General features: G+C 43.3%; 1 long non-coding RNA gene across 1 annotated transcript in view; it reads left to right on the top strand.

Moving 5' to 3' along the window:
- Positions 1-23,809, top strand: part of LOC124195614 — a 38,875-nt gene that overhangs the window by 246 nt on the left and 14,820 nt on the right. Inside the window, exon 2 of the long non-coding RNA XR_006875322.1 lies at positions 313-498. This is a non-coding gene — a long non-coding RNA (uncharacterized LOC124195614). The remainder of the gene's footprint in view (positions 1-312; positions 499-23,809) is intronic.

The raw sequence follows: 23,809 nt of genomic DNA, 5'->3' as shown, positions 1-23,809 counted from the left end.
GTTCTGATGCTGTCTTACTTACTTTTGTTAGTTTCGTTTCATGTTTCGCCCCCTTTTTTGTTTTGTTTTTCTAAATGGGGAGTGGGACAATTTAAAATTTGATTTGTACCTATCCTCTCCATTTTCTTTTATTTTAAGGGAAGTAAGTGAACTATTACTTCAGAGATTTAAATGTTTTTGAAGGTCTTAAAATTATAGGCTACAGACACACTCTAGTAGAGACACCATTTCAGACTGCATCTTCTGTCATTTTCAACGTGATCGTATCGTGAACGTGTGTTAATCTCTTTCTCTTTTATTTTGACAAAACAGTGCAAAATTGGAACTGAACAGCCTAAATGTGTCGAAATGCAGTTATTGTGCTTTATCGTCCCAGTCTGAATCTGGACCTTTCGATTCTTTTCTGCCACGAGGATCTCTGCAACTGTCAACGCCCTGCTATACGCCAACTGAAAGGAATTTTGGCGTTGATACTTTTTGGGAGAACCGGAAGCCAAGGTAGGCTCACAACTTCAATATTATTTTGGCTGATCTGATTACATGAATGCGCATTAGATTTGTACTCCGCTTCTAGTCTTATGGTCACATCGGCCATGCATTTGATTTGTGAGCGACTACGTTTTTCCCAGTCACAGGGGATTGGCTAAGAACATAACTCATGTCGAGATTTTCTTATGTTCTCACTTTTTTTAAAAGACATTCAGATAAAAGCGTATTGGTTTTAACTGAGTGTACCCTTTTTAAAGTCACAAGACCAAATTTTTCGAATCATTTGATCTGTCCACCGAACTGAATCACGGTGATGCTAGGAATATCCTCAAGTGTCCAACATAAGGATCGATAAATGTGAGGAATGCTGCACCGATTGGTCTGAGCTAGTCATTGAGGGTGTACAGGTGAAAGTGTTGGCCCATCGCGTGCAAAGCCTCCATCGTTCTTCCAAATTTGACTCGATTGCTTTTGGAAGCCGTTGCTAGTTTTCAATTTTGCTGCCCACCTTTTTCTATTGTTGCATCCTGCCGACTCTATTTCGATTCTTGAGCATCCCCCAAAGAGCACTGATATCGACTCCTGCTTCAATTTCGATTGGCGCCATTCGGCGCCAGCAGTTTTTCTTTCCGTTTTTTTTTTCTCTTGCTGGTTGCGTTAGATATGAAATCGAAGGCCAAGGGTGTGTATTGTATTGTGTTCGAGCGACACACAATTTGCTAGGCATTGTCGCTCTGCAACGTCGCGCCCACGATTCTTTGCCGGAGAATCCAGTGGGGTTTTCTCATCTTTTTTTTTTGTTGTTCGAATGTGCTCTGGCTGGCATTATTCGATCTCCTTTCTCCTCTCACCTCCATTATCTACGGCTTTGATCCGTATACGTAAGTCTCTGCCTTAGTGTTTCAGAGCAGTTAACAAAGAGCAGAAAGGAAATAAGAATGCGACGAGGAGAGAAAAAGAAAAAGGGAATCAAAGCCCTTCGGGTGGAGTTTTCCTCGTATACGGAATAGAACTATAACAATAACTACATATATTTATATATAATATGTGCTGTATAATACTGTATAAAGTGGATGAGTTTCGGTTTCATTGTTGGACGGCCGACACGGTCACGATAGGGTCATCTCGCTGCATATAGTCCCCCCCCCAGTCCAAAGGCGCATCCATTTTTCATGTTTTTTTCTCGCCCCTCTAGCACCATTTACTCGTACATATATCCATTCAAATGGGCTGCGAGACCGTCGTTCCATCTTCTCTTTCTCTCTCTATTGCGCTGCCGCAGCTTGAGATGCTTATTTTGCGTCATTTCTATACAGTCATTCCACCACTTCGGCCGGCGAAACATCGTGCTACTCCACCCAGAAAAGACCCGATCTTGTTCCTTCTCTTTCTAGCCCTCTTTTTTATCCTATGTGGAACTTGTCCGTCCACTGCGAGAAGATCGTTCTGTACTGTATACTATTCCAGCCCCACCCTATTTGCGGGATCGGAAAGTATCAGTCGGCATCAAACGATATTCGAAGCTGATCCCAACGAAAAAGTTTGTTTTTTATTCTCCCTTTCGTTTCGTCCACCACTTTTTCACTATCGGTTTCTCTTGGCGTTCACATGCATCGTCCATGGTTCCAATCTCGCGCTGTCCCGCTACTTCGGGATCGTCGAAATGGTGCTGGTCGATGGCGCCACCCGTTCACTTTGGAAGGCGTTTTTTCTGCTTGATCAACAAAGGCTCATTTTCAGGGGTTGATGCCTGTTAAATGATATGAATCGGCGCACCTCGATAGCCGCTGTCTTTAGCCTTGAACGTCAATTTGCCCCACAATAACAGAAAGAATAAATAACAGTAAACAACGACAACGAGTAACAATAAATAGAGGGAAAAGGAAACGTGAGGTGGAGTCGAATGAATGAACGATTTAACTGAATGGAGGACGTTATTTTGCCCAGGCTATCCGATGGCGTGTTGTTTTGCAATTAGAAGCTTCTTCTTCACTGTTCAGAATGAGATTCCAATGTTGACCTCACACGTTGCATTAGGTCGCCTTCCCCGTTGCAAATGGGTATCATTTTCTAAAAAATATCGGTTCATGTTCGAAGAAGCAGAAGGTGTTGATTTGCTGCAAAACATTCGTCATAATAATGAAGCATGATTTATTCTGCCAGATTGTTTTTCGTGTTCCTTTCTCTCGGGCTCATGAATGGACACCAAAGATTGAGTGGAGTCGTTGAATCTCGTTTAACACACCAAGCTGCTGATGTACGTAAGGGGCTACCACGGTCATCCGTCTTCGCGTTGGATGCTACAGCTAGATAACTGTAGAAATATACTCTTGCTGGGAGCTATATAATTTCTTTTTTGTTGCTTTTAATAGCCGGGGAACAGTATAAGAACACAGGCAGCAGCATGTGTTTTCAATTCCGTTTTTTTTATAGAGATACTTTAAAAGTTTGATTCATCTGCCCGGAGCATGGCTGAATATTACATCTGTCTCATCACCCAGCATGTGGCAGTGGATGAGGCTCATGAAACTTCCCGAATGGTAGGCGAATTTTTCCAAGAAGTTTTATTTGTATTTTTTCTTAAACAGTTAAGAATAAAATGGGAGAGGAGGAAAAAAATAATAAAAAAAGCGTTCATCTTCTTCTGTCTTTCGCTTCCCATCTAACCTGGAGCATTTACCCCGCCGCTTGATGGACAGCCGTAATAACACAGCGGAACCCTACAGTGCGGCGCTGTTGCACATATAGCTGATTAGTCTGCGATTCTCTGAAAAAGAGAAGAGTTGTGGCTAATAAAAAAACAAAAAAAAAAAAAACCCGAATAGCTCGCAGTCCTCGGCCTGGGGTCGTTGCCTGTTGGAAATATTCTAGCCGGGAAATATTTTCACGACCCGCAGGTTTTCTGCGCGCATTATTGCGTCAAGCGCAATAAAGTGTTTGAGATGAAGCGCTTCAGTGATTTAAAAGCGACCTCGATGGAACCTTCATCACCTTCGTTTGAATCATTTTTCATTGGGCTTTCTCGGCGGTTCTCGGCTCTTTCCTGCTGTGCCCTCTTTGTTACAAAATCGTTTGTTTCATAGAGTGGACCCTGATTCAGAGCAGCAGGTTACAACATTTCGATGTCATTTCTTTGTAATTCTCTGCGGTTGTTTTCCTCTTCCTCATTTTCATTCTTCGGTCTACACCCTGCGCCCAGTTTAATGCCACGCTTTCGGCGCTTGCTAGTCTTAGCTCCCGAACAATTTTGATTTTTTTTACGACGATAAACGGTCGTAATCACGCGGACCGAGCGCAAACAATTGCTTTACAACCCACAGAAACCTAAAAATTTGATTGCTTCCGCCTTGTTGTTCGTGCTGGGCTTTCTATTTCTTTCTTTCTTTTTTTTTAAATGAAATTTGGGTCTCTGTTTTTTATTTTTCACTCCTGTCCTCTGACTTGGATTATTTTCTTGTATAAGAAAATAGGGGGGTATTGGAAGGAAATAACTATTTTTAGGCTCGTTATTATTCCTTTTTTTTCCTCTCATTATATTATCGTTGTTTTTTTTTTCTGTTTCTTATTCCCTTGGTGGATAGTGAGGGGGCGAAGGGCGGGATGGAGACGAGTTACGAATAGCAATTTGATTCGAGCTTCGTGTCCTTTTGAAGATCATTATGTCTCATCCGCTTCGTCCTTATACCTTATTCGTCTAGAAATGTTTGATATTATTATTTCTTTTATACTAGCTACGGTATATTTTGCTCTTTAAGAAAGTCGTTTTGCTTGCCCTCGTCCACGTTTTGTTGCTGACTCAAAGTTGATTGCTCCCCTCTTTTATGACTGTAATCGGGACGGAGAACAGGAGGAGGCAAAAAAGAGATTTGACCATGTCCAGCCGCTTCAGACATAACCATAGGTCTTGGGTCTCGGTCGTCTAGTCGGACAATGAATACAAAATGGAGAGAAACGGTGGGAGAAAAGAAGCAAAATAAAAAAAAAAATAAACAAACAGCTGATGAATATCAGAAAATTGAATCTTGGAATGATTCACATCCCACTAGTCGAGACAGATCTCTTTCGCGCCTCTGTTTCAAATCAGGAAAAAATATTCAAATTACACAAATAAAAAAGTGGCTGGCTTTGCATTCCCGATGGCGTCTCTCAGGTGCCGAACAGCCAGAGAAGAAGAGGTGCGTGATGAGCTCTTCTCCGCGCTTCTTCAGCTCAGCTGGTGGCTCACATTTCCCTGGCTGTCTCTTCTCACTTTTCCTCTTTCGTTCTCAACCACCGTTTCGATTTTTTATTTTATTTTTCTCTCCCCAGACTCGACAGCGTAGAGCAATGCTCTTACCAATTTATGGTAATGGGCAAAGGAGGGCCACACGCATGTCGCTTTGATCTGGAAGCTATTCCTTTCCATCTTCTCTTTTCTCGTCTAGATCAACATTGGGATAGACCTTTTAAAAATATGAGTTTCTCGTCTCTATAGAGCATCCTTTAGTAGACAACGTTCTCTGTTCAACTCTGTTCACGACGTGACTTTAGAGATCAAGGCCCACGCAGAAATGATTGGGGGGGGGGGGGGCTGTGAATACCTCAAGGAAAAGTGCTAAAGCTAGATTGACTTGTGGTTGACTTTATCTACATCACAAAGTCCACTAAAAGGCAGCTTCCCTTCTGCTAGAGAAACTGGTTTCTTGGATGTCAAACAGAAATCCGGAAAAGCACACAAGAAATCAAAAACATGTATACATCTTTTCTATTTTGTTGTTGAATTGGGGCGAGGACTGGCGCACCGAAATCGATGTGCCGGAGGAGATAATGTCAAACTAGCGAAATCTCTCTTCTTCTCATCTCATGGCGAGCAGAGCTACTACTACCTCTCAATTCTTTTTGCTCTCGCCTTATAATACAAGGGCTCGTTAAGGACCAAAAGATTGGATCGCATCGTCTTGCGCGCACCTGATGAGCCTTCTGCTTTGCACATTTGCATTCAAGCTGAAATTTTCATAAACATAATTCATAATCTACTGGCATTGTATAGGAACGACTCTGGAGAGATATGGGAATGGGATGCGCTCACTAAAAGCAGAGTCTCACCAGAACGAATTCCCATTCGTAATCCGTAGTCGAACGTTGTCTATCCGTATGATCAACTCTTATTGATTTAATAATCTTTTTTTTTTCTATTTTTTTTTTAATTGATTCAAGTATAAATGACAAATATTTTTCGGGGTCGATGTTAGGGGGGGGGATGGATAACATATGTACCCAATAACAAACAACAACTTGAATGGTGAGAAAATGGACAGAATTTCATTCTGTAGCGGGACGAATTCATGAAGGGACATGGGACCTCGTGAAAAATAAATTTTCCAAGACCAGAAGGTTAAAAACATTCTCCTCTTTCTGTATCTACTCTTTGCTAAATCCAAGCGAGACTGAAGGCAAAGAAAATATTTGAATAGGATATAGGGGGGACGACCTCGATATCCATCGAACTTTTTTTTTTGCCTTTCCTGTTTAGAGAGCTCATAATGGATGTTGCCAAGTGAGCTCCGAAGCTAATTCCTTCTTCTTTCGTCCTATAAGATCCCTTCTCGGTTTATATTCCTTCCTCTACTAAATGAAAACGAGGAAGGTTGCAAGAGGGGAAAGAAAGAGAAAAAGAAGAAAGAAAAAAAAGGGGGAAAAAATAAGAATCCTCGATTTTATTTCGCATGTTTTACTCGTGTTTGTTGGGAACGGTTGGGAACGAACGAAGGAAGGAAATCAGTGGATGGAATCTTTATCTTTTTTCTTTGTATCCCTTTTATTTATTTTACTTTATTTAGTTTTATTATTTTTTTTCCCCTTTTACCCCAGTATAGTCAGGGAGATCTAGAAAGGAATGAGGGTTCAAAATGGAAGAAGCTCCGAAAAAAAACGAAGGGGGTTCTAGATGGATTTCAGACCTCGTCCCGAAATTTACATAAACATACACAAGCAACTTGGTATCTACCTGTAATCGATTAACAAAAGAGCAAGAAAGAGAGTTCATAAAACTGATGGACGGAGAATCTGGAAGAGGGGGAAATGCTTTCGAGTTCATCGTCTACCACATAAGCGAGGGACCCTTTTTCTCCTTTTTATTTCATTGCTTTTTATTCACAGAGATAACCATTAAAAAAATAAAATCAGACTGACCGCTCGTCTCGCAGACGTGTATTATATTTATATGTACTCAAGCCAGCGCGTTTCTCGCGTCCAGATGACGGCCACAAGGAAAATAACTATCCGATAACTATCTGAATCTCATCAGGTAGCGACGCGGGGCCCTGGCGAGCGACTCTTGTCTGCTGGCCCGGTCTTGAAACCCCTCAAAACACCATCGCTTTCAACATTATCTTGATTCCTGATTCTGATTTTGTATGTGAGCAAGAGGGGAAGGTGAGGTGGGCGTGGACCAAGACGTCCGTTGAAAGACAAGTGAAAGAAATTCACGTTGAAAGGCCAACTGAATCAAGGCAACATCGTTCCGGCTGGCAGAGACCAAAAGTCTACAAGACATACATAAAAACCACTACTCCCAGTCAACGTGCGTAGTAGTATATTCGTGTACAAAGAGACCCAAATTTCTAAGTAAAATTCAATTTATCTTGATTTGATTTGACGGTTGCAAGCGGGAATGCTTATTTGGGTGGGATCTTTACGGGTCGCTCCTTTCTCTTTCTCTCTCTCTCCGACTCCCACTCTTGGCCTCTGTCGACATGCATACATCTCACGAGCGATGGGATTGACAGTGTGGGCCGTTGTGAAAGCTCAACGGCGAATCACGTCAATTCCGGTTACCGTGGAAATCAAGGATAGCAACTTGGGAGCGGTTGAAGACAGAGTGCTCTCATTCGGGGGCCACTTCTACTTGTAAATTCCATCAGAAAGTCCAATTCAAATGCGCGCTGAATGCCAGCAAGAGGACGAGTGGGTGGTTAGTGTATCGAAGAGTGTTTTATGCGTTTCTTTCTTTTTCTTTTTTTTTTTCTTCTTTTTACTTTTAAAAAGGAATACGCGATATTTCTTCAATTCCGCCGCCCACTCTACGTGTCTTATCCGCTTTTGTCATTTTCTTACATCTATTCCCGGTCGAAAGCGGCTGGAGGATTCCAGCTGGAAAGTGGTGGCCTCTGGTAGCGGAAGCTGAAGTCTTAATGCCTAGAGGGCAACCACAACTACTATGAATGGAGACTTGTGCTACACATATAATCCTACTAACTGTCGTTACTTCAAAGCTTTAGCTCCCAATTGGCTTAAAAGAAATCAAGATTTGCTTCCACGTATTATACAACATATCTCTGCTCCGTTATTCGACTTCTTCTTTTACCATTTTTTCTTTTTTCAATCATCGTCTCTTGAATATTCATTGTTCACGGAACATATGATTGGAGGTGGATCCTTTCTTTCTACAATGCTAATCAAACATCTTTTGTATAACGGAGCAGTCCTTTCCCAATACTTTCTTTGTCAGCGTCCGCTGACATTAAAGCAAAGTAGCAAACGGGACAAACGAGAAAGAAAGAAGAAAAAAAAGGATAAAACCATTTTTTTTTTCTAATTTTTTTTTTCGCTATCATAAATGTAAAGGGAGTACCTTTCTATCATCGGCTCTGCCTCGTTTATATATGTGTGTCGATGGTTATCTGCCTCCGACACTATAACCTTTTTGTTATTACAAAACACCCACAACATCCATCGGGGCTTTTGGTTTGGAAAAGTCCGTCCGATCCGGTTTCAGGTTGGAAATGAAAAGATAAAGGCGGCGGTGCTGCATAGCGGTGGCCAGAAAGCAACAGTTTGCAAACACAGCCGACACTATCTGACAGCTGAATCGAGCTGTGCTGTCCATCAACCGGGCCCAGCTACACACACACACACGGCATAGAAAAGAAATAATATATAAAAGAGAACCCAACTTATTTTCCTCTTGCGTTTCCCGGAAGTAATTCCGGTTGGAAAATCTTGTATTTGACGGTCTCCTGCCTACGTGTGTGTGTGTGTGTGTATGTATACACGTCGTTTTTCGCTTCCTTCTACAAACAATCAGCGACACCCACAGACCGCATCAGCGGTTCTACATATACAGGCGCGCATATCGAGTTGCGTTTCTTGTTTGTTTTTCTCGCTGTCCATCTCTCGGCTTCTGACGGGCCCGTCACGAGATTCAGATTGAAACGGAGAAGGAAGGCGGGGTTCACTGCAACAGCAGAGTGCGGAGCCTGATGAATCTGTTAGGTAAGTCGGCGAGAAACGTGATGAGTCCATCGAGTATGCAGATGAGTCTTGTTCAATCACTTTTTCTATATTTTTCCACGTTTTCGGTTGGTTTCCCTCTCTCTTTTCTACCTATAAGGTTATAACAATTTCCATCACACATTCGGCTGCTGTGTATGTGTGTGTGTGTGTGTGAATGGGAAAACAAACAAACAAACTGACGATGAAACATCGACCACTGCTGGTCGACACGCCTTCATCATATTTCCCCCTCTTTACCACCATCTTTATTATCCTATTTCGTGTGTGTGTTGTTAAGTCACATGCGTTCGCTGGGAGGGAGCGGTTGAGAGAGAAGAGGGAGGGGGGGAAGTCGTCGCCGGTTGCATGGGTGTTCAATCCCGACGACGGCCGAGCAACTGCGGGATTGACAGCGTCTACAAGGATCAATCAACTACATCAAAAGGTGGAGCTAGGCAGAGAACTGAACAACAAAATAGGGGAGAGAGGTGGGGGGAAAAGGTCGTATCTTCTTTTTGGGTTGAATAAGAAGAAGAAGAAGAAGAAGCTGGTTAGGGGTAGCTGTGGCGCGATTAATAATATCAATGTAGGTCTGATTGATATATACGACTATAGACCCAATTCATGTGTCTCGACGGCTGGCTGAAGTTTACAACTGCTCGGCTTATTGTGTGAGTGTGCTGCCTTGCACGTAGGGCCAAGCTCGTGTTTGAGTATGCTGGAGGGAAAGGGGGGAGACGAGGTACAGTGCGAGCAAGAGACGACGACGACGACGATATGAGAACAGTAAATCACAAAAACGGGGGCCCTATTCATTCTTGAAGAATGAAGGCGAATATAGAAGAAAACGTCCGAGGAGGGATATTATTTATACAAGAAATAGAAGAAGAAGAAGAAGAAGACGTTGTGTAGGTTTGTGAGGAATAACAACGGGCGTTGGGACATGGGAAAGGTCGGGGCCGAGGCGATTGGCGTTTGTTTCCGATATCATCAGAGTGCATACACGTAAGCGGGGGACGACGTATGCTAAGACATAAAAGCGGAGAAAGGGAGAAAAGCGTGAGCGTCTGTTAGCCGAGGGTTTCCCGCGACGTTCGGTATGCGTTCATCACAAGGAGCCAGAAAAAAAGGGGGGGAATATAGCGAGGAGGAGAACTGTGTACGTATAAGATTGGCGTAGGGAGCGAGACCCCCCTCCCTCTGGTTCCTCAGGGGCGGAGGCTTAACAAACAGTTCCATTAGTGGCCTATTGTGTGTGATTTTCTTCTTCTTGACGGTTCGTGAGGCTTTTAGGTCGTTCGTCAAGTCCCATATTGTGTATACACCATTCGTACACATTTATATATGTATGTATGTATGCCGTCTTAGCTGGTATACAAACCTTTTCTCTCTTCTTCTTCTTCTTCTTTTTCCTTCTGTCCCTGTCTGGCTGCTGTGTGGATCTATTTATTGTCGGTCAGCTCTCCCATCCGAGCATATGTACACTAGGCAATTTTGTGACTATGAGCTGATGCCAGACGGAAAAATGTGACGGCGGTCGGGGTTTTTCTTCTTCCCCCGCATTCTCGGTCCACTTGATCCGGTTTTCTTCTCTCATTTTGTTAACCATTCTTGTGTCCGCTGTCAAAATAGGGCTCACGATTGAATGGATCGTCAGCCAATAGCCGAGGCTACCGACGGCCAAAAGAGACCTCGGATCAGTTGATCCTGATCATTGCATTTGAGGATTTTGTGTCTGTGTATATAGTAGTGTTCGAGCTCGCCTCAGCATTTTCCTTCTTGATTTCGCTCTTCTTGTGCTCTTCTCCGCACAAGTGCACACGCACATCTTCCTCTTTACTTTGCTTCTTGAACGGACTACCGCTATCACTCATTGGGGAAAGCCTCTGAAGCCCTATCGATCGTGTCTCGGTGATCGATCTGTCATTAAAATCGATTCATCCTCACACACACACACACACGGGGGCCTTTCGTGATTCGTTTTGAATAGAGGCCAGGAAAACGTCTCCGTCACCAGTCTCCCAACTCTGGTTCTCTCTCTCTCTCTCTCAGTCTTCGCTCTTCTCACACTCTCTCAGACTTTATTGCCAACATTTTTGTCGTCTCCCAAGTTTCAAAAGGGAACCACCAAAGTGTTGACCAATGCCTGGCGAGCCTCAATTCTGTCGGTAATGACAGACGGTCGTGTCGGAAAGATTCATCAAGACCAGCTGGTGGGCCCCATTCCTTTTTTTTTTCCGGTCCCATTCAGCAGGGTTATGTACATGTGGCGATCATTAAGAGAGCATTGAGGTCCCCCCAACAACACGGTTTTCTCTCCTTTTCGTAAACTGGACTATGTCTGAAAAATAGACGGACCAGAGGGAACTCTTGGGAGAGGTAGACCATCTTCAAGTTCGAGAACGTGATCCTCCTCCCCACCAACATCCAACGCGCGGTAATAGTTGGATCCGTTCAAAAATGGCCATTCAATTGATTTGAAACGGCCCTCTGAATCAAAAGTTTCGGGCGAGCGTCGTTTTTGTGCCCAGCACACTGGTCTAACAGCCCTCCGGATAGAAGTTTCCGGCTAACCTTTTGGACATTTAAGCTGAACTCGTTGAAACAGTTGGGAGACATTACGAATAAGACGCGAGCGAAAGGGGATAAACACAAAAAGGAACGTCTGTCATTAAATTTGGTGGGGGGGGGGGGCCTTTCATCGTTAATGAATTTATCTACTTGGTTACCTTGTAAATTTAAAGGCGCTCCTGTCATCGTCGCTTTTTGGGGGCACATCAAACGAAAAGCAACGTCCATATAGTTCCGTTCTCTCTCTCTGTACGTATGTAGTTTCGCGCGCCAAAAAAAGAAAACGAAATCTCGTCGTCGCTATCAGAAACGGTCGCGGGTGCCGTGACGAGGGGCCGCGTTATTACCTTAAAAAGCCGCAGTGCTCGCACAACAGAAAAGATGAGAAATGACGGCAATTACGTTGGTCTTTTCCGTCTTTGACGGCGGCGCCGTGCTTCGCGAGACTGCTAATTCATCGTCAGATTAAGCTAATGATAGGGTTACCGAAAGCATATACATATACACCGCCGGCTGAGTCTCGTGAAAAAAATACTGTACATATACAGCACAAGGAAGAAGCAGAAGTAGGTAGAAAAATCAAAAGGAAACACGAATATGTTAAAAAGGAATATAGTTAGAAAGAGAGCTCCGAACAAGCGAAACACGAATGAACAACAACACAAAAAAAGAGAGAAACAAACACACACACACACATAACAGCAACTAAAAAAAAAGAAGAGGAAAAAAGAGAGACAGCAATAACGAGACGAGATTCTTTTGACGTCTGAATCGTCGACGAAGAACGGGAATGTAATTTCGCAACATTTTTGACGTTGTTTCCATATTTTTGTGTTCCCGCCGAGAGAGCTAGAGATAGATAGAAATGTGGGCGGTATTTTGTGCGCATAGAGTTTTTTCGGGGACTTTTATTTTTTTTTAAATAAAAGTAAACTGCGCACTTTCCATTCTTTCATCACCTCGGCTACTCCCACCATTAATACGACATGGTAGCAGACACTGATAAATTGATTTGTACCACATAAATCAGACTCGCGGCGACTTCGTGTGTGTGTGTTTTTGTTCTCGTTTTCCCTTATCTGTTGTTCCTCTGGGCGAAAGGAATTCTCGGCCAATTAGGGTTGATTCAAGGAGGACAGACAGAGACAGAAAGGCTATGTGCGCCTTTTATATATATAAAAGAAAATCGAAAACAAAAAATCGAAATAGCAGGGAATCAGGTCTTCAGCATGCTAACATCGCATCCGACATTCCCGCTATCCTTGCCGACTTGTATCTCGACTCTCTTTTTATTTCCACATCCATTTTTCTTCGTTTGCTGTCTCCATTTCTGTGTTGGGCTATCAGACGAGACCCCCCTCCCTTGTCACTTTAGGAGAGGAAAAAAAAATTACAATTTTAAAGAGAAAAAGGGAAAAGACGTTCAGATAACGAAGAAAACCTCAGCGCGTACACTTTTTGTGTGTGGCGCCTTCGAGTTTTTCAACCATTCTAGAATTAACTGGTTTTTAATGACGACGACGACGACCAAAAAAATAATATAAGATATTCATTAAGGCTCTATCCAATTCAAACCCCAACCCCTCCAAAAAGAAGATGGTCGAATCAAATAGAAAGAGAAAACAATGTTGTTGGATCACGTCACGGCCAGTTGTTGCGGCTGCACAGCTGTTTTTTTGTATAACTCTCCTCGCCTCTCTATTATATGTAGTCCGCAATGGGCTATCGGATTGCGTGATGTTGATCCATCCGTCTTTTTTTGGCCGGGCTGCCTACATGGGTACGAAGCCCACAAACACAGTGGAAAAAAACAAAACAACGGCATCAAAAACCAACAAAATTAGGTAAGTGATGGAAGACCAAAACTGGCTTGTAGCTACTGTCAGTATGGCGTAGGATCGACGGGGATTCTTGCGTGTCACCCGCCCGCAACACAACGAAATGGAAAAGAAATACCCAACAACAGCAACAACAACACACCATTCAAGTCAAGTCAAGCAGCGTTTCGAAATCGACTCTCATCACCGCCATTTCTCATTTCCTTGAGACTCTCAAAAGTTCCGCTCTGGCCGGCAAGCTGTTGCTGCTGCTGCTGGGCTCTTCCTTCTTCTTTTTTCTTCGTGTTAAATCACGGAGTTCTCTTGCCCTACCAGATGGCACCCCGCAGCGTCTCGGCGGCTTCTGCTGTCTGTACGCTGTGCCAGTGGATCATATGCGTAGTAGTATGTGCATAAAGACCTCTACGCTTCCGCACGCAGATATCATTATCACGCTGGATCACCTGGTGATTAACTCCGAGTCCGAGATAGACGCGGGAAGAAGAATAGGGAGGCAACAACTTGAGCTGGGGGGAAGTGGAAGAAAAAAAAGATGAGGCAATAATACAAACCTCCAGCGAGAGCTCATTTATTCGTGAGAGTCAAAGTCTCGTTAAGCTGTCACGACGTCGAGTTCGACTTTTGCCGAGTCAGACACTTGTTGCCGTGTCGTGCTATTTATTATTGAATCGTTTAGAACCACCGGGCCTCGTAGCGTGAGATACTACTCTCCGGCCCGTCGGTCTATTAAACGGTCTCCTTTACGAGAGGCCAGCCACTCTCATCTCCTTTTTTTTTCCCCTCCACCACTTTTTTATACGTTCGACTATTCCGGGGCTTTGCCGTTTCGTTGCAACACTGTCGTTACGACGGATCATTAAAGTGAATCGATCAGCACTTTCCCTCTCCGTTTCAATCCCGCAGTCGACGCCGCTCACGAGATGGAGTCGCCGCTTTGCCTGTCCGTACCGGCCCCGCCATTTCGCACGGCAACAGTTTGGCCAATTTTTAAATTATAAGTTAAAACAACACAAAGAAATAAAAAAAAAAGCGTAAATGATTATAGCAGCGCACACATACACACACAAGCGCACAATATCGTATGTAGTTACAATGGGCGAACGGGGGGCGTGAATGGTTATAAGAAGTCAAGGCAACAAAACAGAAATGTACGGTTTCGGAAGAAGAAGAAGGGAGCGTGAGTGCACGTCTGCAATGCGATAGAGGCCACGCGCAAAATACGCACGAGAGAGAGAGAAGCTCAGATCAAGGAGAAATAAAGGGGGGGGGGGAGAAAATAAGAAGTTGAAACACCCCGCGGGACTGAGACGGCCCGTTGGAGCCAGATGGCTAGCGATGGAGTGTTTTTTTTTTTTTAACTTTTATTTTATTTCATTTTTATTTTCTAAAAATCTCCCAACACCTCTTTTTTTGGAATATTTGAATTCCCCATTTTTGAATTTCATTTTTTCTTTTCTTTTTTTTTTACTCATCACACCTGAAAAGAAGAGGGTGAAAAGTTGTAAAAAAGAAAACCTTTTTTTCTTTTTTGGAAACCAAAACAAAGATTTAACACGTTTCTCAACATGTTATTTCTTCTTTCTTCAAATAATAAACGGACGGAGGAAAAAAAAACGCTATGTATAGATGGTGCAAGGAAGAGGAGGCGTGACATCCTCGGGCGCGCTAGTTATATATCCACACACGCACTGAACGTTTGCTTAGATTTGTTTTTTCTTTTTCGAAAAATTCTTATGGATAACTCTATTTCTCTCTCCTTGTTTTCTTCTCTCGTGGATGTGATAGTGTTGCCTTAAATGTGCCGTTGGTTCGTCCTTGTATCTTTTTCTTTGCCTAATGCCAACTCACTTTTGTGTCATCTTGCTTCTGGGAAGCTGGAGGACAATCGACAAGGAGAACAAGTTTTTTTTATAACTCAAGCGCAAAACGCAGGTGATCCGACAGACGTAGTAACGCTGAACTTGATTCGTCCGTTTATTCCGAAAGATTTTTTAAAAGTCTCTCATAACGGAATGATATTTCTTTCCAACTTACAAAAAAAAAAATCACCTTGGAGGGCCGATGCAACGGCGCGGCGGCACGACGTTCAATCGATCGATCCTCTTGCTCAGTTTTTAGTCTTTTTGTTTGGTAACTCTTTGATATAATAATATTTATATTTTTTTGTTCGCCCGCCACTTTTGACTACTATCAGTCATCGGGATATACTATTGGCTGTTGCTGTGTTTGGCCATACGTCGTAGCGGGCACACGCCTGGTGCATTTGATTTATATTGATATTATACAATCTGCTGGTCTGAGTTGTGACACATGATTTATACGCAACACCGAATCGGTTCTTGTTTGTCGTTTATATCAACTCCTTCCCTTCGTCGTCCCTTTCCACCCGTTTCTGGCATTCTGGCGACTGTGGTGTCTGTCTCTCCCCACTCCAGGTTCTTTTTCGTCCTGGCTGCTGGCTGCTGCATAACATTTTGATCTCCTAGAGGTGATAAGCAAGCGGGACCCTGTTTGTCTTGCAGCCCATCATTCTTGTTTGTTTCGGGACTGGATCTTGATTTTTTTTCTATTCTTCTTCTTTTTCTTCCTCCTTTTTGTTTTTATTTAGTTTTGCTTTCGTTCTTTTGCCTATTTTGCTCGTTCCCTCGACGCAAAAAAAAAGTTTCTTTCCACTTTTGGAGCTCCTTTTTTTTTCCTTTCAAATCCGTTCAATCAAACTTGGCAGCCACACACAGAGAGGAATAAGGCAACGACGGTCACATCGAAATGCTGGCTAAAGCAATAGCTGAATCGGTTTCGAATCTTATTATACTGTATACGCTTGCGCTTCCCGAATATTTTCCAGAGCCCATGGGATCGCTAAGTTTTTCTCACGGGATTGCGTGTGTTTTTTTATTCCTCTTCTTCTTTTTTTGTGATGCGTCTCGTCATCCCCTGCCACAGTCTCTTACATCAGACTATGTCGGCCCTGCGTTACGGTACGCGTCTTGCATGTGTTATCTTTTCTCAAGTATACATGAATTGAGGCTAGAGAGATTGGGAGAGAGAGAGTTGAAAACTTTGGTTTCGGTTATTCCAGGTGGAATTGCGGGAATGATTCGCATTTTTCCCGGTCATCTATAATACAGGAAAGCTTTCCACAAAGACAAAGCGCTGCTACATGCATGAACTATTTGTATAAGGAGTCCTCTTTGCCGACTCCCGCCGCTGTCAATGTTTTCCGATCATTTGTTGTTGTTGTTTGTTTTTTGTTTCTCCGAAGAGAGAGAGAGAGAGAGAGCCCAACCTTTTAGGAGAACATATTTGTCTTTGTTGATTTATACCACAGAAACTCGATAAGCTCTTGACTTAAAGATGGCGGCTAGAAAAAAAAAGAGAAAAACCAAACAAAAACAGGTTGTCGTGTCTTGACTGTCCTTGTTTATCATTCTTTTCCCATTATTATCAACCAACCATTTTTTCGGTGAGAGAGACAAAAAGGTGAAAACCAAGAAAAACGGGGTTTCGATCGACAAAACCGGGCACTGCTTTTGACGGGGCGTCGGAATAATAGACGGTGCGGTGGGATGCGAGCGGAATCGTCAATGAGGGTAACTCTACGACGTGCCGGACGAGCACTGCTGGATGAAACGTCCTCGGGAAAAGAACGAAATCGAGTGAAAGATAAGTGAAGAAGGTACACACAGTTAGAGGGGGGCAAAGCGCTTTATCTGACGTACAATCGCAAATCCGTTTAAGTGTTTATTTTCGGTTTCTTCTTTCTTCTTGGATTTTTTCTTTTCTTTCCCGTCAGATTTTCTTTTTTCGACACGATATGAGGAGGCCGTTGGCATAAATGTTTTGATGTTCGTGGATGACGTTTATTATCAATACCCAGAATGGACTATCCCGCGACTGACCGCGCGCGCTCAACGGGTTATTTTCAATTCGTAACGCTGGGGAGGTCACGAGTCGGCGGGAGCGGTCGTGAATCGCGAATGATTGGGAAAAGTCACTATGTAGTGTGGATGATGAACTCTGAGGAGCAGGACAAGTTGAAAAATCTCTATTTTTCTTTTTCTTTTTTGGTTGAATAACTTTCGATGTTTTACGATTCGGTAGTTCTGACCTTTCTCAGTTGTTTGGCACATAAAATACGTCTGCATCTTTGGCAGCCTCTCTTCTCGATTGAATCTTTTTCTCTTTTCGTTTTTCCTTTTAGCTATAACCTTCGACATTTTCCTTTTCATATATCCCAATTGTTTTCTTCCTTTCTCTTTTCGGGATTGGAAATGCAAATGAACAACGACGAGTCAGTCTGGGCATCATATTGAATCGTCCGGCTCATCTTCGTTCTGGAAGACAACAATCTGAGGTGATGATTCGTGATGCTGGAAAAACAATGCAGAGATTTACGTTTCTCTTCCAAATGCCCTGTTTACCCTGGTTGCTTCCTACGTCGAACGACTCGCCCTTTTCATTCATCGAACAACCCCATAGAAAAATGAGAAGACAAAAGAATTTCTTATCGTCAAAAGTAGTCGAGGTACAATACAGTCAAGTACAATACGTCATGAGTAATCAAATTGAATAGCAATGGATGACGTACCGAAATTCGATATGTGATAGTGTACGTCATTGGGTTCGTCTCCATTTGCGACTCGTGTGGCCTCAAATGTATTAGGACGCGACCTTTCTGTCCATTTTTTTTTAATTTTTTTATTTCCTTGGCTTTTTTTTCTTATTTTTGTTTAAATCTATTTGTCCTTGCGACACGTTCGGCTTCCTCCTTGAGACCTTCGCCATAAAATGACGTCGGTTCCTGTTTTTGCGCTGCTTCACACTCCCTAAGGACATATATCCGACGTATCGGCCTTGTTCGATAAGTGGCCGCAGCAATCGACACCAATCGTCTTCACGAACGAGCCTAAAGCTTCTTATTTTTCTTCCGTTTTATTTATTTCTCTTCTAGCCGTTTCAACATGAACATTGGAATCAGATGGAAACGGGTCCAATCCAAACACTTTGGAGGTTTTAAAAAATCTGATGTATGGAAATAGTGTGCGGGGGGTGTATACAATTCCTTGAGGAGGCGACGCACAAGTTCTCGAAGCTATTCGGTTAGTGAAGGTTATGGTCGCGTGTCTTTCGTGATGGTGGACGGGACTATTTTCTTTCTTCAGCTCCCCCTCATCGGAGTGCATTTTTTTTTTCTCTTTTTGCCCTTAACCTTATTGGATTTTTTGAAAGGATTCCCAGTTGATCCTTCAGCTCGGTCATCACCTCCCTCCGCTCGGCGCTTGATGCGTCTGCCTTTTGTGGGTCTTACCACCCCGTTCTTTTTTCCCCTGCGCCTATCGCTGACTGAATGAGTCCTCCTTGTTTTGTTCAAAAGGCGATTTGAAGTGTAGAAAAAGTCATTTCTCTACCACCCCACTCCTACTCCTACTCCTCCTTCTCCTCCCTCGTTCGTTTGGGAGACGCGGGAGGACAGCTTATTGCTTCCTGTATTTGCATGTGAAATGTGCTGCTTCATCAACAAGAGTTGCGTCTATACCATACTGCCAGCCTCCTCCTTGGCCTTCTTCCTTCCCCCCCCCCCTTGGAGTCCTTATGTTCTCCCCTATTTTCACCTCAGTCCACCCCAGATACCCCCACTCCACTTGATCCAGGCCCTTCGCAACACCTTATAGAACAGTGGCACCAAAGTTGAAAGCCAGAGAGAGAGAAGTACATTCGGGAGTTGGAACAGCTGAATCCAATTTGCCTATGCACATTTTTTTCTTCTTCTTCTTCTTCTTTTCTTGTCTCTTGCATTCGTACCCTGGAGCCGCTATTCGGGAGTGGCACATAGTAGTAGACTATATTGAAAAAGTATATACCGGATGAAAAAGGAATAAGAAAAAGCATTGCTTTGAGATCATCGACTTTTTCCTTCTCCCCTTTTTTCTTGAAAGTCTAGCGATTCATGTCGATGACGTTCGTTCCATCTTTTTTCTGTAAGCGTTTCATCGAACGGGAACGGAAACTGGACCCAATCAGGTCCACCACCGCTCCCAACTTACTTCACCGTCTCTCCCCTCTGCTCGACTTTTGAGACTTTAAACTGAGTGGTTGTAGTATGAGATGGTCGCCATCGACCGTCCACCGATCCTACCTCGAATGAGGTTATCTAGTTCTCCCCGGATTGCGAATCCCTCTTTGACCGTACAGAATCGAACCAGCTCATCACCGACCGGACCATTTTCCTTCCTCTTTAGAAAAGCTGTTTCGTTTTATTCCTCAAATTTTCATTTCTTCTGCTGCGACCAATAATCGATAGAGGTGTGTGTGTGTCTGAGTATGTTTTTCCGTCATTTGGTGGCGGTCGATTTCTCTCTAGTCCTTTTCACCATCGCGCGCCCTGCAGCCCGTGAAACCATCAACCGCACCGGATCGTAAACAAGGCAGTCGACTTATGTATATATACATATATATAATACCGAGCTGCTCGCAGCGCAGGCACGCTATATAACGCTGTATATAGTGATGGTGCAGCAGAGCAAACATTGATCGGACGGCGGTTGTGCCCATCACTTGCCCATTACACTTGCGGTGTTAACCTCGTTTGATTCTTATTCATTTCACAGGACAACTTTAATGGCTTCCGTTTTTCCTTCCACCCCGGTGGTGGGTTAGCCATTTTTTTCGTTCTTTTTGGGGGGAAATTTTTTTTTCAAATTTTAGAGCTGCAAGTAGGCGGAAGCCCAGGAAAAGTTGCGAGACGACCTTTTTCTTTTTTAATATCGAGCGCCGCCGCGACGTCCGTTTAAATAAAAGTCCACCCACTCTTCCACCTACTGAAAATGCACAGAGGCAATACTTAAATGAAAATGGCGAGTTTAGGAGGTACACACGAGAAGCGAATTAAGTCTGCGAGTCGTAAAAAAAAGAGAAAAAAAAAATACCGGAGTGTATTGGCAAGTGGGATGCACCTACATTTTCCCTGGATGGCCTGGATGGCGAACATCAACAACTAACCTGCTCTTATAGCATTCAATGATGACGAAAGCTTGTCGACGTTCGTGTCGTAAAAGACGATGACAGAAATACACATACATGGCTATGTGCTGTACGTCGGAGGGCGCACTTATCGACCGACTCGTGTTTTCGCTTCTTCGCTCCGCACACAGCTCTTGAATCAGTCAACGATCCAGCGTAATAAGGTTAGCAGAAGACACAATGAAAGGTATATACGATACTACCCCCCCCCCCCTTTATGCAGTCCAGTTCTCGTCATGGATGATCAGTGGGAGGCGAAAGGGGGGCGGTACGTGCATCCATCCCACCGGACAAACTAATTCCCCGAGTCTGTTATGATATCTCGTCGTAATATCAACATTATGGGATCAGCTCGGGTACGGTAACTGCTATCGCGTTCAATCAACCGTTTCCATCAGGGAGACTCCCGGCTATTCCTTCTCTATCAACAGGTCGATGAAAAAAGTTTCCTTCTTCAGTTTTGTTCTCTTAATCGCGGGGTCCTGTAATGGAACAAACAAAAAAGGGGGCGGATTGATTTTCTAATATAATTTTATTTTCCTCCTTCTTGTGTGCACGCGTGAGGTTTTTTTTTAAATGCTGCAGACTCTGGTAAACGAACCCGAAATTTTTGTCTTGTGTCTCCTGTGTCACTTAGTCGGGTCCAACGAAATCCGGCGGCGGTCTTTCCTTTAAATGAGTAATCTCGATGCGGTTGGATGCCGATTGTTTGGCTGGAATCCTTGAAGTTGCCGTCATTCATAAATGATGTTCACGAAAAGTGGAGTTGAAGTCTGGGGAGTGAGTCGTTAGTTCTCGCATTGCTCATCTCGAAAACGCGGAAAACTGTGGCCGGACCATAATAAGTTCGACCGATCTTTTTATTTTCAAGGAGAAGCCAGCAGAAATTGCCATCTGCTGTTGTGTACTATTCTATATAACATTTCCCGTCTAATGAAACTAAAATGAGACTGTGAAATATAGAGTCGCGGCATCGCTATCAATAATGCAAACGCCTCATCTTCTATGAACAAGGTATCATGCACTATGGATGAATTTACTCTAAAATTAACTTTCACCGCCTTCTCTCTCCGTTCCACCTTTCAGGTTGTGGGGTATTTTGCGACAAAAAAAACGAGATTTTTCCCTATCCACCCAACGCGCGGGATATAGCAACTTCTAATAAAATGTCAACGTCGATGAAAATTGGTTTTCCTTGACGACGGGTACAGCATCCCCGTCATGGCTACACAAATGACGACACGAGGCAATCGAGCCAATCAAGTTATATGTCAAGAGGCAATAAGTAGCAGTAGCCCACAGGTTTCAGCTTCATATTGACAATCAACTTGACCGTCTTATCACGCGATATTTTTGTCAGTTGTTGTATGACGTCTTTCCGTTTGGTTGATATTATTTGTTGTTGTTGATTTAGAATTGATTTATTTTCGCTAGTTCATCCGTCAACATTGTAGGCTGTTGAAATATGTACAGTGTGGTAGGCGGTGCTGCCGGAACACGATACTTTATCTGTTACTTTCACTCGATTTGGTTGCCATTGACAAGCGGATAAATCTCTGGTTAATCTCTTAACTGACTTGGTATAAAAGGACAGCTGTCATTGGGCGTGTATGGCACTCCAGTCTCCGGATTTCCTATTTATGGCCAAGAGATAATGCTGAACTCTCTCTCTCTCTCTTGGTCGCTCGAATGTTTTCGGGTTGGCAATGTCGGGATCCCCGGTGGATTCCACTTCAAAGTCTATCGCCGTGTCGTCATTTGTATAATAGGGTGAGATAGTTGTTGTGGAATCTTTTATTGCCTCTTTTCTTCTTCTTCTCGTTGCGACCTATTATTTCCCAGACTTATCTAATGAAGTATTAGTGGAGATAATCAAGCGAGAGCGAAGAAAGGGAGACGCAGATAAAATCGATCGACGACAGCCACTACGCAGCACCAGCCAGCTGTTGCCGCACCGAGCGCTAATAGCGCCGTGTGTTTTTAATCGGAGCGCATCAGTAGTTGAATAGATAAACTATGTGGAAATGAAGTAATAGTTGATGGCTGCACACCGCATTAAGAGTTCGACATGTCGCCATCGGTTGTCTTACCTCTTTAATACCATTATAACCCCCCCGTCCGTGGGATTCATGTCAAGCGAAGCTAATAAAAAGCAACGAAACGAGAGAAGAACAAGACGAAGAAAATGTCGAAAGTAACGACTAACGAGCTCAAGAAAAGCCAAAAGGAAATGATCACGGTCAGATGACTTAGTGTGTCTGTCCGAGAGTACTCTCTCTCTCTACTATGACGTATAGATATAGTGGACGGAACAGAGATGGATTGCGTTCCCTATGCGTACCGGACACAAAAGCTTCTTTTTTCTTCTTTTCTTCTTCTTCTTCTCCAACTGGGAGGACATGTGGATGATGTCTTGGCATGTTCACAACTCTAATGGACCGAGATGGACACACAATGCGGAACGAAATCAAACCCGAACTATCGGCTCTGCTGTCGTCCCTCCTCTCAACCGAAACTTGTAATACGGTGAGCGCTTCTGGGAAAAAAGATGGGGGCCACCGTTTTCGTTCGGCCTTTGACCTTCCATTAGCATTCCGATGCTTCATCTTCCATCTTGTTTGTTTCTTTCAATTATCAATAAGGGGAGCAGAAAAGCGTAGAGAAAGGAAGAAGTGGAATGAAGAAAAAGGTATATATTTATAATATCATATAATGAGGAGGATTCGTTCGTGTTGAGCGCTACGAACCCGAATGAATGTAAAAACCCCAAAAAGGTATACAAGGTACAAGGGGGGATACACACACACAGACATATAAGCGAGGTCCTTAAATGGAGTCACACTGACTGCCTATTGAAAATCACGCGTCGTAATTGAGGTTCCCCCGATATATAATGTGTTCAACATCCCCCCCCCTTCATCTTTTATACGCTTCTTGCATGTGTGTGTGCTTGCTGTGTGTTCAGTAAACGACTTGCCTTTTTCAGTCTCCTCCGCCCCCTCCCGTCTTTCCTTCTTTTATAATTTGAAAAAGAAAGACTCCCTCTTACAAACAGTCGTGTAGAACCAGACACGGAGCAGCAGAGAGAGAGAGAGAGGATCGAAATCAATTAAACGGCGGGATGTTAACCATTTGCTCGCGCCCTTGGCTTGATTGTTTTCTATTTTTTTCTCCCTTTTTTTAATATTTTTGAATTTTTTTTTTCTTTTGTTGCTGCATTCAAACTATTGAGAAAATGAGTCCGGTTATCTTCACCCTTTTGCCTGACCCGCTCATTAAACGAGCATCTTTTCTTTCCTTCGACGTTCTTCTAGATTTCTTTTTTGTTCCTTTTTTTCTACTATTCTTTCTCAAATCTCCGCCTATTCTATTCTCTGCTACTCTGGGTGGCTCTTTTCTCCTTTCATTCAAAACGAACAGAAGAGGAGAGATCCTTAGGCTGCCTCTTTCGGTCCTATAGTGCAAGAGTTTTTTGTTTTGTTTTAGTAGAAGAAGATAAGAAAGTAAAATTCAATGGCAGTAGTCGTCCGTGCCTTTTGCTCCGTCTTGCCTAATACTCGAACCAAAGCGCTATAGCTGTAAACATGTAACACTGAATAAATAAGTAGTTGGAAGTAGAAGGCAGAGAGAGTATAAGA

The sequence above is a fragment of the Daphnia pulex genome, chromosome 6 (genome assembly GCF_021134715.1).
Source record: "Daphnia pulex isolate KAP4 chromosome 6, ASM2113471v1".
Lineage (NCBI taxonomy): Eukaryota > Metazoa > Arthropoda > Branchiopoda > Diplostraca > Daphniidae > Daphnia > Daphnia pulex.
The sequence above is the reverse complement of the archived record's forward strand: the minus strand, read 5'-3'. Positions and strand labels throughout refer to the sequence as shown.